Source organism: Rattus norvegicus, chromosome 1 (genome assembly GCF_021556685.1).
Source record: "Rattus norvegicus strain SHRSP/BbbUtx chromosome 1, alternate assembly SHRSP_T2T, whole genome shotgun sequence".
NCBI lineage: Eukaryota > Metazoa > Chordata > Mammalia > Rodentia > Muridae > Rattus > Rattus norvegicus.
This window is the reverse complement of record NC_141534.1, coordinates 58,897,954-58,908,037: the sequence shown is the minus strand read 5'-3', so window position 1 is coordinate 58,908,037 and position 10,084 is coordinate 58,897,954. Positions and strand designations below refer to the sequence as shown.

Sequence of the window (10,084 nt, the reverse complement as noted above, 5' to 3'; positions counted from 1 at the left end):
TCCAGTGAATCACTGATTAAATTCAGCCCATAGAAGCTGCAAACACCATGAGGCACAGGGTAGACCAGGAATGAGGGGCAACCAAGCAATCCAGGACCGTGTGGGGACCAGGGAAGCCAATAATCCAGGTCACCTCTCAGGCAGGATGCAAGGCCAGGAGCTCTGTGTGCCCAGACAGAGGTAGATGGGACCCTGACTCCCACAAAATGCTCCTTCAGAACTATTACATCATCAGCTTTGAGAAAGTCGTCCTCATTAAGGACTTTCCGCACAGCTTGCACTGCCATCTAACTCTGTCTTCCAGGGGTGATCCTCTTCAGGAATATTGACATGTCTTCTATGAATGGTTAATATTCTGATAATTTGTTTCATAAACATTGCTCAGCATAGTATCTGTCTCCAAAAGAAGTCATTCAGCAATTATCCCAGGACAGGGAAGCAAAGTCCTCCTCCTCCTCCTACCCCTCCTCCTCCTTCTCCTCCTCCTTCTTCTCCTCCTATTCCATTTTTCCTATTCCTTCTCCTCCAGATTTTTCTCCTCCTCATCCTGCTCTGCCTCCTCCTCCTGCTCTGCCTCCTCCTCCTCCTCCTCCTCCTCCTCCACCTCCTCCTCTTCCTCCTCTTCCTCCTTCTGCTACTGCTAATGCTGCTGGTGCTATTGCTGTTACTCCTGTTGGTGCTGTAGCTTCTGCTGGTGTCTTTTCATTGGCCATGTGTCTGAAATCACCACCTGTTTATACACAGGATATGACAGAATTTCAAGATGGCACTGTGAAAGAAAAAAAGAATTTATTCTAAGCAAAAAAAATATGAGGTAGAATACTTAGATTACCATTTGGAGCTTTGATTGCTTTATTATTTTATTACTTCTTCTCTTCTACTTCTCAGTTAAGATTTTTGAAAGAAATCATTTAGAAATGTTACCAATCAGTAGGCCTTAGGAACAAAAAAAATCAGTATGCAAAAAACTATGCATGCATCCAGGATTCTGACCATCAACAATAACCCACAAACTAGGTTGTTGATACTTATTCAATGACAAACCTTGTTATTAATTTTAAGGCTTAATGGAATGGGATGTCACATTTGAAAAGATAAGACTCTGTTCTGCAGCACTTGGGATTGATGATCACATGTGCTAGGACCAGTAGCCCATGGAAGAGTCCATGAGCCCATGAACCTCTAGTCCTCACCCTGTAGGAGCTATTGGCCTAAGGGGGGGATGGAGTCCATCTGAAGGGTTAGGGGAAAAAGACAACTCTGTAGAGTGGGGAACTCATCAATCCTATTGGGTCCCTGCTGTGAAGAGGAGAAATCAAGAAGAGGCAGGAGGCTTGGTTTTGGAGAAACCTCATAAAGAACTTAGAGAAGATACAAGGTAAGAATTGTGGGGAAAATGGAAACCAGAGACAAGAGGAAGGAGGAGCATAGAGCAAACTGGAAAGGACAAAGCACAAAGGTACCTGGGCTATGCCTGATGCTTGTTCTCTGGACTCTCCCTATGGCTCATTTCTCGGGTGAGATGCTGTTCTGCCCCAGGCGAGGTTTCTTTCTCCTTGGCAAGCAGCAACAAAGATTTTTCAGGGCATTTGCTATATTCCTGGTCCACACCTTAAAACCTCTGTGCCGGACCCTGACTCTGCTGGGGATGGGCTTATCCTCTAATGGGGCTCTATGGGAGAGTAGGTTGTCTTCTTTGATTTCCTTATTGCTACTCTTCTCACTGAAGATGCTTGTTTGAATGCATGGGACACTCACGGCACATTTGTGATAGTGGTCCTGTGTAGGTGTCATCGGTAGTGGCCTGAGACGACCAGCCACAGTGGTTCTTTTGCCTGCTTTTGGATGAGCCTTCTGGCCATACTGAGATACTTGACCGTGGGAGAATGACACCTGCAAGGTGCCAAGAACTGGCAGGCTTCCACTCCTCTTTCGTTGTAATCTAAAAGCAGCAGCAGGATCAAGGCTAGGGAATGGGGCTGTAACGGGACTCACTTGATGTGCCTGGGCTGTGCAACCATATCCTGGGAGAGCCTGCTGTTGTAGGAAGCAATAAGTTGCAATTTCCTCATTATGTTTTCTTTTTATTAGGGAGTATTTTATTACAGAGGCTTGAAATCCCATGCATTTCATTGCACCCAAATTTTCAGGGTCTGGCCTGAGGGGAAGCAGTTCTTCACAATGACCTGTGAACCCCTTTCCATGTTCTTTGAACCAGGCATGTTTCATCACCTCGCTGGCTTTTGGTCTATACATTGGATTTACTGTTAGTAATTGACTAAGGAAGTTCTCCAGTTCTTCTGAAACCCCACAGGGGGCAGGATACACCCCTGCAACAACTTGTTTTTGTAATTCTTGGATGATCACTGAATCAAATGGGAGCTTTCCCACTACCATATAATACAAGACCACTCCTATTGTCCACATGTCATTCTTCATCCCGTCATACAGAAGTCCAAGGAAGAGTTCCGGGGAACCAAAAGAGTACGCACCGCAGTGCTGGTTTAGCATTTGTCCAAGTTGTGTTTCGGTGCAAAGCCCAAACAATGACTTTTACCTTTTTGTTTATATCGATCATTATATTGTCCAGTTTGAGGTCTCGGTGAACAATCCCCTTTCCATGACAGTAGCTCACTGCTGATAATATCTGTTCAAATATTTGCCGAGCCTCATCCTCCTCTATGTGCCGTGACTCTCTGATGTACTGGTGGAGTTGTTGGCCTTCCACCAGCTCCATTATGAGGTATATTCTTGTTTTGTTTTCAATGACTTGTAAGAGAGAAACAATGTTGGGGTGGTTGATCTTTCTCATTATGTTTTCTTCTTTCATGGCTGGCTGGAACCACTGCTTGTCCTTTCAGAGAACTTTGACTGCCACCGGGGATCCTGTGAGCCGGTGGTGGGCCAGGAGGACCTTGGCATGGCTTCCTTTTCCAATAGTCTTCAATACTTTAAATTGGGAATGAAAGGTTCACTCCTGAGTGATACTGGGATCGGGGCTAGGAGGTGGTAACTCCTCCTAAGTCTCTGTAGGCATTTTATCAGTACTAATGCTACCTAAAAATAACAAAAAAGGAATCAAATAATGAAAAAGATGGAGCAATTCAGGAACTAAAATTACACATGTGGAACCTAAAAGAAACAAACCAAACAAAAAGAAAAAAATAAAAACAAAGAAAAGACTAGACTAGAAAAATAGAGTAAAATTATGAAAAGGGGGAAAATATGAAGAAACATACGTAAAAGCCAGCCAAATAACCAACCCCAAAAGAGAAAGCCAAGAGCACACACATACTAAATGCAATGATGAAAATAAAAATCGTCATACTACAATAGGATTGGGCGGCCAAAGCTGATCAATACTGTGAATGGATTGTTTGAAGAAAAAGGTCAGATGAAAGAAATGAGAGGAGAAAGACTTAGTATAAGACAAAACAAACAAATATAAAAAGCCAACACTAAGGGAAAACTCCATTGAATTTCAGGACCTAGTGATCCACAAAAATCCACAACTCTCCAGAGCAAAATACTGAAAATTAAAATTAACCAACGACAAGGAATAAGGCAGTTAAATATCAGTGAATAGTAAACCTTAAACAAAGGCAGAAGAGTCAAAGTGTCACAAAGGGCAAATTTGTATCAAGTCTAAGCCAATGATTGCTTGTACTCAATAAATAGAGAAACAGGAATAATGTAAAAAGATGAAACCGCAGGACATTGAAAATGGAGATAGAGTGAATCATCCGAGTACACAAATGTATATAATCAAAGCAATAATATACCGCATGAAAACATTAAAACCACCACAAAAATGAATCCAGCAATCCATAATAAATAAATAAAGAAAGAAAGAAAGAAAGAAAGAAAGAAAGCATGAATAAAAATCAACACCATAATAAGGAAACAGCCAGTGCCTTTGCCAATATGTGACCTAATTCTTACTCTTGAAATCATCCAAAAATCAATCAATCAAGAAATAGGCAGCCAGTCATCTACATAGACCTTTAAAATGATATTATGGGGTTGGCATACCAAGTATCTGGGAGCAACTGGTCATCCAGCCCAAATACTTGGGCAGCTGCAGGCCAGTGAGAGAGCCTGTATTGAAAAAAAGGTTGAGGACCTACCTCAGGAACAGCAGTCGGGTTGACTGCTGGCCTCTACACTCTCTTGCACTGAGGTGCAGGTAATATAGATACAAGGGGCAAAAGGGGATGGGCATGTGCACACACAGACACACACACACACACACCACAGGCACACAAACTGGCACACACAGAAATACACAGAAGTGAACTTATACTCACACAAACTCTTACAAACACCCAGATTCACACAAAATACACATACTTACACACAAGCAAACCTGGAAAAACACACGTCACACACACTTACACACATACAAACAGGGACACACACACGCACAAGAAGACGTACACACATACAAACACATACACACATACAAACCTGTAAACTCACACACTCCTACATATACTGACACACAGGCAAAAGTGTACACACACTCACACACAGGCAAATCTGTGAACACACACTCTCTTACACAGACTGATATATACACATATACACATACAGTAAAATCCGATACAACCACACACAGCTCACTAGATACAACCAAGTTGCAGAGGGCTCCACTCCACACCTCCTCTCAAAGCACTCAAAGAATTCCAGGCCTGGCAACAGCTTAATATCTGTTTGCTGGGCCGCCTCACAATCGCTCCTCATGAGGTCACAATAGGACTTGTCATGACATGGTTGGGAAGGACTCTGAGACTGTGGCTTCTATGGGCTGTGGAATGCTTTAGGCTGTTAGAAATAAAACCCTGTAAGATGTTTAGCTGTCCATGGTTCTCTGTTTTGAATGTTTCCTCTGCCTCCTGCTTTAAAGTCCTCATGTCTACACTCAGGGTGTCATGTTTTCTTTGAATTCTGTAGGATTAGCCTCAAACTGATGGTATAGTTTTCTTTTTCTAAAGACAAAGTTGTTTCTAAACTGACCCATCAAGAGGATGCTGTTCTTATAAGTCCACATAAAGGTTCTAGGTTATCATCAAACACCTGAGACAAAGCTGCAGGACTAGGCATAGACTTGAGTTTGAATCCACAAAACGCCTAGTGGATGCATCAGCAAAGCTCATAAGCTTTCTCTGTGGAGAAGTTAACATGGACCAACAGATTAGAGGGCCAGAGTCCCAACCCATGCTGGGTGGACACTCTCCTCTGACATCCAACAGAGAGATCGTTGTACAGAGATCAGGAGAAGGCTTCTCTGAATAGCTCTGCAGAGCACCTCAGGCTCAGGGTCTCAGGACTGACACCCATAGAATGCTGTAGAGGAGCCGTCTGTGATTCAAGGGCTCATCTGTCTGGGTCCCTGAGCCTCTAGAGATGATCCCAGTACTGGGCTGTGGCTGGTTATGGGCTCAGACAGGGAGGTACCAGGGTGCTTGTCCTTGGCTCCTGGGAGTAGAGCAGTTTTTCTTTCCCTGTCCCTGCTTTTTGAACTTTTCTTTCCTTGGGAAAACAGAAGGACTGGAAGAAGTCTGGCTATGGAGAGTGAGGCTGGCTGGGAAACAGCTTGCAGTTCTCCATTTTCATCCTGCTGGGGGTTTGGGGTTGTTGGCAGGTTAGCCTCTCCACCATTCCAGTCTGCTTCTCTACATTTAATCTATGCATCTCTGTCTCTTCGCTCTGTGACATGGATGCACAAGTCCTACCTGTAGCTGCCACTCCAGGGCATAAGTCCCTCAGTGAGTGAATTCCAGATGGTTCTGTCTAGAGAGAAATTGTACAGGGTAGTTGCTCAGTATGTAGGTACATGGAAGAGGATACTGCACTGCACCCAAACACATTTCATATAAAATCAATCCACATACTCTGGTACTAATCGGTTCTATTTACACCTTTCGCCATTATTGCTATTCACTGTCTGTGAAGTGTGAATTTTTATTAGGCTTCACTTCTGCAAAGGAAGAGACACTGGAGATTCCAAAGGCCTAGCTGGAATGGAGGCCTTGACACACATGTGTGCTCCTGGGAAATAGCTCTTTCATAAAATGCCCCATTGAATCCCATGATGTGTGGATTGCTCTATGCCCTATCTAGGGTTGAACTCAGTATATTAATGGGAGCTGAGACTTCTCTCTGATAAAACAGTTCCCCCTCCTGGAAGATGTCTGTGATGGTTTGTATATTCTTAGCTCAGGGAGTGGCACTATTAGGAGGCATGGCCTTGTTAAAGTATGTGTGTCACATTGGTCATGGGCTTTAAGACCCTTTTCCTATCCACATGCAAGCCAATCTTCCCCAAGCAGTCTTCAGATAAAGATGTTGAACTCTCACTCTCTCTGACACCATGCCTGCCTGGTTGCTGCCATGCTCCCAGCTTGATGATACTGGACTGAGTCTCTGAACCTGCAATCCTGTGTTCATTACTGTTGTCCTCATAAGAGCTGCATTGGTTGTGTTGTGTCTCTTTACAGTAGTAGACCCCTAACTGAGACAATGTCCATGTTCCCCTCCCCAGCTTTCAGACTTTAGAAGCTTCACACATGAGCACATTCTCTTGGAACTATGAGGCTAAGAGGCTGTAGGCTGTCTGCTTGATCTGAGAGTGCTAGGATATCCTGCTCCTAAGGGAGTTGTTACTGCTCCATTGCAATACTGTGAATAGCATCAGCAGGCTTCTGCTTTGTACTCCCGGAAACAATACTGTCTTCTCCAGGAGTGTATCCAACAGTTCTCAGAACCTCCTCAGGAACTATGTGTTTCCCAAAGATTACCTGCCCTTGCTTACACACCCCTATTCTGAGTTCTGAAAACTTTTCAAAGCCCATTCATCTGAGACTGGTGAGTTCAGGACAGTAGTCCCAAGTGTCTTGTCCTACCCTGACATTTCACTCTCATGAGGCATCACCTGCCCTTGACAGAGGATTTTCCCACGGGCCCTTGGATGTACTGGGAATTGTGTATACTGACTCCTGTCAGATCTGCACAAGATAGCATCAAGGGCCCATTTGCTCTTCTTTATGGAATTCACATTCCTGGCACTGTTGTTGGTATTTAGGTCCATGTCAGTCCATAGATATATATTAGCATGGAAACCCAGGGCAGCTACCTTCAAAGATATTCCTAGTATGGACCACATCTTCACCGTGCCAGACGTAAAGCACAGCAAAATACCAGGCAGGTAGAGAACCCTCAGTGGCTGGAACTGGCATGTTCAAACACTCTGGCTTGACCTTGGCCAGCACAGACAAAGAGGACAGCCTCTATGTAGGATGATCTCCTTCCTCCTCTCAGAGTATAGGACATCTAGAGTCAGGCTAAGGTGCTGGCACCCATGTGAGCATAGGCAGCAGCCTGGGCTTCTTCAATGTCAAAGCCTACCTGCCACCCCTGTATCACATGTCAGAGCAGCCAATCTCATGAGAATTCTAGGAGTGCTGATATCCTGGGTGACTATCCCATGTTCTGCTGCTAGTTTCTTTGCTTCCACATGGCCAACTGTGAGAAGGGATTGAGAAAGGGAAGGCGATGAAGCCCTGCTAATATCTACTTGGTGTCAGCAAAGAAAATGGGTTCTGACTGGCGAGATCTTTGAGTTAGATTTTCAAATATGCCACCTCGGGATAGTTAGTCGGCACTTTCAGGAAGCTGCTCCAGGGTGGGAACAATGAGATTGGATCCCTGAGGCTGGTGCAGTTGGGCAGGGATTTTGGGACAGTAAAACTGAGTGGGAACAATGGGCCAGCTGCAACAGTGCAGTGAACCTGTTGCAGGTGCAGTGGAGCAGGGACCCTGGGGCAGGTGCAATGGTACAGGAGCCCTAGGGAGGGGACCTCATGGTAGTGGCCCTGTGGCATGTGCAACTGGCAGGGACCCTGGGGCAGGTGCACTGTGACGTGCACCCAAGCTGGAATGTTTAGACAGGTGTCTGTTTGCTACATGCAGCTTCTGTCTGAAGTAGAGAACACTGGCAACTGCCTCAGAGGGGATTTTGGGAAGTCCTTCCAAGAATCCCTGAGCTCCTAACTGAGAAACTATACATTCCACAGATGGGCATTTATTGAGATGAGCAGATTCTAAGTGGGCTGACTTGAATGAAAAGCCAAAGAAAGCAGAAATGAAGAAAAAGCATTTGCAGCAGACATGTCCAGTGTGTTTTTGCTCAGAAAAGAACTAGAAGAAACTGATTAAGTCAAATCACTTCTCTGTCTATCCATCCATCCATCCATCCATCCATCCATCCATCCATCCATCCATCCATCCATTTCTCTGAGGGAAGTCAGCTTTTATTTCTGAGAAGGTCAAAGCAGCGCTCCCTTGTGGTGACAATGAGGATTGCAGGCCGTGAGATAAGTGGGTATTTATTTATTTATTTATTTATTTATTTATTTATCTATCTATCTATCTATTTATTTATTTATTTACTTATTTATTTATTTATTTATTTATTTATTGCATGATCTGCGATAGACTGCCACTTGTGGCCAGTCCCCATCTGCATCACCTGTACCACAAACCCAGTCTCAGTGTGACACAGAAGAGGCCTAACTGGAAAATATGTCCTCTCTCTAAGGGACACTGTATGATAACCTACTCTGGACTGCAGTTCAGACAAGGCCTGTGTTTAGGAGACTTGTGGACACATGAATGTCTGTGAGTCTGGACTTAGACTCTGTGGAGGGCTCAGGTCACCTAACTGTCCTGAAGCTTCCCACTTTGATTTACTTCCCTCCTAAAGAGTCAGCCACCTGAGCAACTGCATTTCCTGGTTATCCCCTAATCCTCTTACACTGTGTAGAGTGTTCAATCTCAGGGAGGGCCTGGGAATCTGAGAGACACCACTGAGCCCTGTGGGCCTGGCTGACTTAACTTGATGTTGATCTGAGCCTCCTCATTTTGCTCACCTACCAGGGACCTCAAAAGTCAGCAGTGAACTTGCTGAGAGGCCAGGAACCTCCATTTTGGCCCAAAAGCAATTGTCCTCTTTTACAGGTCAATCCACAGAGCTTGTAATTCTGATTGGTGCAACAGTCTGGAAGAGTGAAAGATGTCATCTCCCCAGGACAAGTGCTGTGCTAGTGGACACTGCGGAACTTCAGGGATCAAACCCTTCCCCATCCTTCTCCAGCCTCTCTTGTTCTTCCTTGAGATGTTTCCTGCAGATCTAAAAGATCCAGGCAATCCATGACATGTTTAGGAACACAATCTCGACGTTTTATTCATTGCCTGAAAACTAAGACCAGGTAAAATTTATTTATTTATTTATTCATTCATTCATTTGTTATACATAAGTACGGGTAGCTGTATTAAGAAACACTAGAGAAGGCATCAGATGTCATTAGAGACATTTGCGAGCCTTCATGTGTTTGCTGGGATTTTAACTCAGGACCTGTGGAAGAGCATTCAGTGCTCTTAGCCACTTACCAATCTTTCCATTTTCCAGGCTAACTTTTTTACTTCCAATAATGTCTTCTTTATTCAGGTTACATCCTGATCCCAGTCACTCTCCCTCTTCCCTTCCAAGTCCCACCTTACAAATCCTTTCTATCATAATGCTTCCCTTCTCTTCAGACAAGGGGAGACACCCTGGGTACCACACCACCCCGGGACATCTACTCCCAGGTAGACCGAGCACATTCTGTCCCACAGATTTACAATAAGGCAGTCCCGGTAGGGGAAGGGATCCCATGGAGGCAACAGAGACTGAGTCAGTCCTGGATCTACTTGTTAGATGACCCACATGGAGACCAACTGCAGATAGGTACAGCCGGCTCTGGGGTTGGTTGCACAGGCTCTAGCATACTCCATGGTCCAAGTTATCTGACTATAGGGGACTTCTTGTAGTGTTTTGACCCAACCAGTTTGCTTGTCACTCTCCCCCACTCTTCCACAAGACTTCCCGAGCTCCATCTGAGGACTGGCTGTGGCTTTCAGCTGCTGAGTGAAGCCTCTGGAGACAGGTGTGCTACTTTTCTGTCTGCAAGTCAATCAGAAAGAATATCATAAATAGTGTCAGAGGTTGTGTCTGTCACATGAGGCAGGTCTCACTTTGGGTCAG

At 44.7% G+C, this 10,084-nt stretch overlaps 1 pseudogene; it reads right to left on the bottom strand.

The window, feature by feature from the left end:
• Nucleotides 1–1,506: 1,506 nt before the first annotated feature.
• Smokyl-ps1 (sperm motility kinase Y like, pseudogene 1) lies at nt 1,507–2,439 on the bottom strand (annotated as a pseudogene).
• Nucleotides 2,440–10,084: the final 7,645 nt, after the last annotated feature.